General features: G+C 37.3%; 1 protein-coding gene across 1 annotated transcript in view; it reads left to right on the top strand.

Annotated features, from left to right (window-relative positions):
- Nucleotides 1–7500, top strand: part of SYN2 (synapsin II) — a 189208-nt gene that overhangs the window by 44398 nt on the left and 137310 nt on the right. The gene's annotated exons all lie outside the window — the stretch shown is intronic.

Raw genomic sequence — 7500 nt, forward strand, 5'->3', positions numbered from 1 at the left:
GTATGTGCTAGATGTTGTAAACGCGCAGAATAAACATGGCCCTTTCCCTTTTAAAGCCAACTTTGATTTCAAAATGCATTGTCACTCCAGTAGACACAGGTGATTTAAAGAATATTTTTACTATTTGCTAGCCAAATAGTCATTCCAACTTGTGCAAAACAGAATCAAATGTGCTTAAATGAACTTGCGTTTGTTCTTTTAGTGGTCAGCATTGAGAAGAATCTGGCTTAGTCTTCTTTACTCGCTCCCTTCAGGTGTTTGTTATTCCTGGGTTCTGTAAGAGCAACAAAAAAGGTTGACAGCTGCAAAAATTATAGTGAAGCCTCTTATTAGTATGTGCTGAGATAGTTGTTGTTTTTTGAGGATTCCTTGATTTTCTGTTTATGTACATGAAGTGGTATACTGAAAATTAATTTTGTTTTATATTTGTGACTGGCAGTCATTAAGTTTCAATTGGATCTTAAGAGCAAACTTTCTGGCACAGCCATGAGGTCTTAATCATAAAACTTCATCTGTTTTACAATATACAGAGCTCAAATTGTTTATTTGCTTACAGAACTGAAATTCTTACAGAATAATCCAGCAAACTGGGAATTAAAGAACAAGCCCCAACCTTTTTAAGATACGGGACAGCATGTGGGATTTGGCAATCAAGTTCTGATTGTTGTTTTTATGGAACGGATTTTCCTGCTCCTGAGCAGCTGATCTGCCTGTTGATTTGATTTGCTGCTGAGAGTGAGGCGCCACTCCAGGAAAGGAGCTGAAGTGTTATTAGTTATCATCCAGGCAACTGTTTTGCTTCTATAGACCACAAAACTTAGAAGCACAGAGTTGTCTTCAATATAACGTGCAGGTTAACAAAAATAATTGCATTATAAGTTGTAAAACAATTGCTTGTACTGAGTTTGTTCGATGTAAGAAAATAAAAGGGGAGGGGAAATGTTTGGGAAAGGAAATGGGAAGGTAAGGGAAATGGAGGAGAACACATCTGTAAATATTTTACCTAAACACTTCGTGCAAGCTGTGGAAAGAAAATTACTGGAATCATATGCTTTTAACATATGAAACAATTGGGAAAGAAGGATTCTCCCTTTCTACCCAGTGGAAAAGTTTACCTTTGAATTTCTCCATTGTGGTGACAAGATAAATGTTACTTTTGCAAGTGACAGAGACATAACCCAGCAGGTCTGTGCTAATAATGGAATAAATGCTGTTTTCCTAAGACCCGGTGACAGAAAATGCTGGCTTCTGCAGATACCCTGTTCAAAAGTGTTGGTCCTCTATTATTGACATCTGACCTTTGAGAAATATTTTGAAAGTGCCATGTTTAATCTGTTTTATACCTGGAGTACCTTCTTTCTGCGTAGTGATCAGTTATTTCAATATTGCTTGAAAGTCAGAATGCTTGTCAAATTTCAGTACATAACTACCCTTAACTCACCAGCACTTTCATTACATACTTATTTTCTTGTATGCTTTGTTGAAATTCTTCTATCCATTGTAAAATTCCTAAACTGCCTTCTTTTTATTTAGATATTCAAGTTTAATTAGCAACTGTTTTAATGTACAAGTCTGAAGAATGCTTAAACAGAAGGGATTATTATGGGTAAACAGTAGAAATACATTTTACTTACAAAAATGCTTATGACATCAAAATTAAGTAGTAGTCTTTGAGTGTCTCATAATTACCTATGGTAAGAAGAGGGAAGTCTAGAAAGTCTGTTTCCATAGAGATGAGGAAGGGAGCTCAAATCAAACCCTGCAAAGCTGAACTGGCCTGTTGGAGGGTCTGACTGGTGAGCCAGTGTAAGGTTCACATCGCTGGCTCTTCATCACGGTGGTCACATCTGACAATGATGTTCTTGAGCTGGTGGGTTCTGGGGAAGAGCTAGAGGCAGAAAAATCCCAGCAAAATGCCATTTGACTTTACTGGTGAAGCAGAGATTAGAACTTCCCTTATGTTTTGTTGAGGAAAAATTGGGTACTGTTTCCTTCAGTTTTCTGGTTTGCATACAATGTGTTTGCAAATGCTTACAAACTGCTAAAGTGGCAGGATTTATTTAGAGGGGATACAATTCTGCCCTGTCCAAAAGACGGGCTATTGCTTTACAGCAGTTAGTAAATTTGGTCACAGAGCTATATATTCCATATAGCTCTGACCAAGGAGCATGAGGCTGGAAATTATCACGAAGGAAAGATTTTAAATTACTACCCTCATTGTCTCAATCATAGGATTTCCTTTGATAGAAAAGGATTTGAATGTTAGTAAAGCCCAGGAACAGTTCTTCAATACAGGGTTACATCCATCCCTAAATCAGGATCCTCTTCAATAAAAGAAAGTGACAGCTTTAAAAAAATCAGTTGGGGTTGCAGGCACCAGACTGGGTAAGTCCCAATAGACAGAGAAGGGTCTGCTTAGAAATATGGGGGTTATTATACTTTTGTAAACCTAGTATATGTTGATAATCTGATTATGGTGATTACTGCTTGCTTTTATGAAGGATGATTCCATTGTATCTCAAGTCAGACGGTCAGATTAAAAATCAGGGGGTTTCTATTTTGGAGGTTTTGTTTTGTTTGTTTTGTTTTACTCTATTAAAGATAAATTTACCAAAATTCACTGGTATTATCTAGATAGGATGTAGGGAGATAATAGTTTTGGTTTTATTCTAAATGTCTTTTAGTAGATGTCTTTCCTGAACTGTACCACAATTTATTCCATGGGCTGGAAAGCTAGTTTCAGCAATGAGCAATTGAGTGCTACCTCCCAGGAGGACAATTTGGTGTTTGATTTTCTACAACTCGTGGCATTGCTCGGAGCAGAATTTTGCTAATACTACCTAACCCAATAGGACCGTTTATTTATTTCAACGGAGAATGTGTAATTAGGTCAGCTGTGCTCAAGGGAAGGTGGAAGATGTTTCTCCACGCAGGTCCTGCCTTAGCAGAGCGTTGAAAGCCCAGGGCTGGCGGGGTTGGCAGCTGGGCCCTGGGCAACAATACCAGGCAGGCAGAGGGGGCTGAAAGTGTTCCAGTTGCCAGTAATTTGTGTCTTCGTTGAGCTTCTCAAGCACAGAAAATCATCTCAGAAACATTAACAAAAGGATCCACTAATACAAACTAAATCTGGTGGCACTGAAAGGTATGTCGGTAATTTGGGGAATATTAACCACTGGCTTCACTGGTGTTTCTGTGAAAGGAAGAAAAAACCCCAGACAAGTTTATGGCAGAATCTACTTCTGCTGCACATAATACATTTGCATATATTTTCCACACACAGCATATGGCAATTATTCAGATTGCGACAGCCAAGTGTTAGGAGCTTATGTTACTTATTTCTAAGTATAGCTCAAATATAGATTGCTGTGCTGATCAGTTTTGTGAAAGTTTTCATTTTCTTCATGCCTCAACATTCATTATTCAAAATCCTGCCCATTTCAGTTATGGAGAGTTAAGTCATTTGCATTTAAACATTTTGCCTCCAGTTAGCACCCAAATATGTTAAAAAAAGAGGCAGAAATAAAATATAAGGAAACTGCATCGTATCTCCTACAGCTGAAGTGAAGCTGTATTACAGACATGCAGTGGTAGGATGTGTGTTTTAAACCTGTGTTTGTTTTGATATCTATAGCTTTATGTGCAAACTGAGGTTTTGATGTACTAGCCTTCAGTTGTTTCCACATTAAATACTGAAAAAATGACAGCTTCCTAAATAATGTAAAATAATTTCTAATTCTTCTATTGCATTTCTAGAAGTGGAGCAGTATATAAAAATAGAATTTTGCAGTCATGTTAATAAAATCTTTTATTAATTTCCATGGTAGTCTATGGATTTTAAAAAGTCTGAGTCAACATTCAGCTACCAACTTCAAAGGAGGAATATTCAGTTCAGATTTAAGTAGAGTGAATGAGTCAACTCACCAGCTTTCTGGAATGTGCTTTTTGTCAAGGGCAAGCAGTGCTGAAGCTCAGGATATTTTTGGAGACGTAGATGGTAGGGATAAGTTAACTATGAGCAATTACGGCTGTGCTAAAGTGTACTTATCTTTAGAGTAATGCAGATTTTCAGCTTCCTGTGGTAAGGTATTATTAGAATCTTCTTAGACTTGTCCAGTAACATAAACTCTTATCCAGTTTGCAGAAAATGAATTAACCAAGGGAGTAACAGTCCTGTGCAGAAAGTTTACAGCAGTGAAAGGGAATAATGGGCAAGGGACAGAAAGGAGGGTGTTGTGTGCGTGACACGCTGAAGCGAAGTTACATGCAAGATGCGGAACAGTCTTTGGATTAATTTTGCTTGCCAAGCAGCAATTCATACCTAATTAATATTAAACACTTATTACAAATGACATGTTGACATCTGAGGATGATCATAATGGTATTCACAGCAAAGTGGACTTAAAAGGACTTCAAGTATCTGATGCCTATTTTCTTTGCACTTCTTGTTCCTTCGGAATTAATTTTTAGTTAATTTCTTAATTAAAAAAGAGAAGCAAATGCTTTTAATAAAGCTTTTGTAAATGCTCTGTACTTTAAGAGCAAGTAAAACCTTGGCAGCAGAGGTAGTTCAGATTTGGTGTAGTTTGTCTGTTCTTCTTGATAAAGGCACAACCAAGTTCCAGGACATTTTTCAGTTGTTTTTGCACATTTCTGATTTTTTTTTTAACCTGTTCAAGCATTACTGACTTTAATTTGTGCATACAGACTAAGAGATAAGTTATGAAAGAAATAATCCGCTACATGGAATTCTACTGTTTCTGGGTTGCACAACTCCAGAACTAAAAGGATGAAAGACGCTGCTGATAACTTGATCGATTTTGAAATACGTGGAGGTCTGTCAAAAGTGTAATAATTTATGTTGATACCACAGTTGTCTGTTATTGGAAATCTGTACTTTCTAGGGAGGAGTTCAAACTGGAAAAATTGGAATACTTCCACGCCTTTCCTTTTTACCCTCAACCCATCTCCTGGTTTTGCAGGACGTTTTTCTGCGGTGTCCGTCTGTCTGTTCTCTACTCGTGGTAGGTTCTTTTTTAATATTGGTATTTTGGAGTGGCTCCTGACAGAGCTTGTTTTATCCAGCAGGAGCTGGTTCAGTGTGTGATTTCTTCCTGGTGCCACGGAAGGTGAAACTGCCTGGAGACATGATGCCGAATAGCTTTAATCAGTGACGTGATTTAATACAGCACAACAGACTGGCAGTTGTGCTAATTCGTTTAGATCTGGTGACGTCAGAGATACCTGCTAGAAGTTTGTCATCGTTTTAAATAGAACCTTGCAAATCTCAGGAGGAACAGCAAAGGTTGCGTCCCCTTCGGAATTCTTCCATCTGAGCAGAGCAAATCCCGTCTGTCGTGTCTGTGTGCTGAAAAACTGCCCGTTTCTCAAAGTCACGGCTGAAGAGCTGCACAAATGCGGGATTGTTTATGCCAGAATAAAATCTTTGTTAACCATTAGTGGCTAGATGTTGCAGATGCTTTTAGGTTCTAAAATTTGTCAGCAGTGAAAAGAGTCCCAAAGTACTGGTGATGTTAATGTCTGTCAGTCATCTCCTCCAAGAGTAATATATTCTGCTAAAATACAAGATCAACATAATTTCGTATAATATATGTGTTATTTTCAAACATAAAAGACAGTGCTTATTACTCATTTACTAGTGTTTGACTTGCTTTTCCTCCAGTAGTCTAAGCATTATATTCCAACAATTTTATGAGGACGTAGGTCAAACTTGTGGTATATAAAGTACTGGAAGTTTTGTTTTGAAAAATATAGCTAGCTTACCTAGTGAAAGGTAAGAATTACTAGAAAGTAAAACCTGTTTTAAGAGACAAGGCGTGCTATGGATGTGGATTGTCGACTTCTCAAGTGCTGAGTAAGTGTAGAAGATGCTGCTTTGACATTCAGTTTTGGAGCTGAAAATGATCAGTTCTGGTTTTGGGTTATTGATGTTCTGTGCACTGGGGACGATCACCCCTAAAGTTTCATTTTCTTTTATAGTGTTTTTCATGACAGTTAATGACAATTCTTCTTCTAAAGAAAGACATTGTTTGTACACAATAGCTCTCACACTTCTCTGTTAAAATCAGGCAAATTTAGGACTTTTGCTGGAAAACAAACATTTACCTGTTTTTATTTAAAAATTTTGTACAGAATGCTTGTTCAGTTTTCTTCAAAAGTGGTTTTCCAATAGCAAACATGGTTTCAGTGATAGAAAAGGAATGTTTGATTTTGGCAATAATATAACAGCAGACTTTTACAGGTTGGGCTAATAATTTATTTTCATTAGAACTAAAAATGGTGTTGAAGTGTTAAAAAGCAAACTACAAGGCACAGCCAGTTTTCAGCTGTATTCAGAATGCCCTGTTACGAACGCTGTGGCTTGCTAATTGCTTTTAAATTAGGGTATTTGTGCCTATGATGATTATTGCAATGTGTCATTGTAGTCTAACGACTGGAGTAGTGTCCTAATTGGGGTTTGATTTGCAAAAGGTATTTGAGAAGCGTGATGCTGTGGACTTGCATCTTAGAGCATCCTTGTGAGCGGCTGTCCTTTCTGCAGCCCCCCCGCAGACCAGCTGGCAGCACCGCGTCACACAAGTCAGGTCTGGCTTGGAGGGAAGGGTTGTTTCAGAAATAAAAAGAATTTCTTAGTCTACCTCTTTCTATTATCAACTCTAAGAAACTGCTTCAAGATTTAAAAAAATTTTTGCTTTGTCATTTAGTAATTTTGCCCTGGGTTCAGCATTAACTATTAAGTGTCAAAAACACAAAGTGGCAATAGAAACTGAAAAAATTATTGATTAACAGGAAGGCCTCTTACGCAATCTACGATATTCAAAGTGGCAAGGAAAAAAAGAGGAGGATGAGAAAATGCATATTCTGTTTCTTTACATCAGAAAATTAGTTACCCAGAAATATTGTTTCATCGTTAGAAAATCAGGACAAGAAAAATTACAGATTTTAAACCTGTTTCAAGCATCCATTTGAGATTAAAAATGCTATTCTCTTTGTCCACCTTCAGAGTAGTAAGCACACTGATGTGGGTGCGCAGCCCTGAGACCGAGCCGCTCACACGCAGCTTGAACTCCGTGCCATTTTCAGAGAGAATCCACCTGTATTTATCGGAACCTCTAACATAATCCCACAACTTTTTTCTTCTTGTAGAAATCTTGTAACTGCAACAATAGATCTTCTGACATTAGTACAATCTCTTTTTAGCAGATTTTTCTAAGTTCCTTTTTTTTTTTCTATACCACTTATCCACTATACATTTCTCTTCCACAATCAGGCTTTATTAAAAACAATACCTGTTTTTTAATAATGAATCATAACAAAGTGATGCTATTAAAGGCATTACTTACTTATTTACACGTGTGGGGTTTTTTTTTTTCTTTCGTTTTTTGGCCAGAAGCTAAATACAGGAAGGTCAGAGGAACTCTCTTTATGGACTGACTTTTTTTTTTAAAGCCAGATACAGTTTGTTCAATTTGAAGTTCTCTC

Source organism: Caloenas nicobarica, chromosome 11 (assembly GCF_036013445.1).
Source record: "Caloenas nicobarica isolate bCalNic1 chromosome 11, bCalNic1.hap1, whole genome shotgun sequence".
Lineage (NCBI taxonomy): Eukaryota > Metazoa > Chordata > Aves > Columbiformes > Columbidae > Caloenas > Caloenas nicobarica.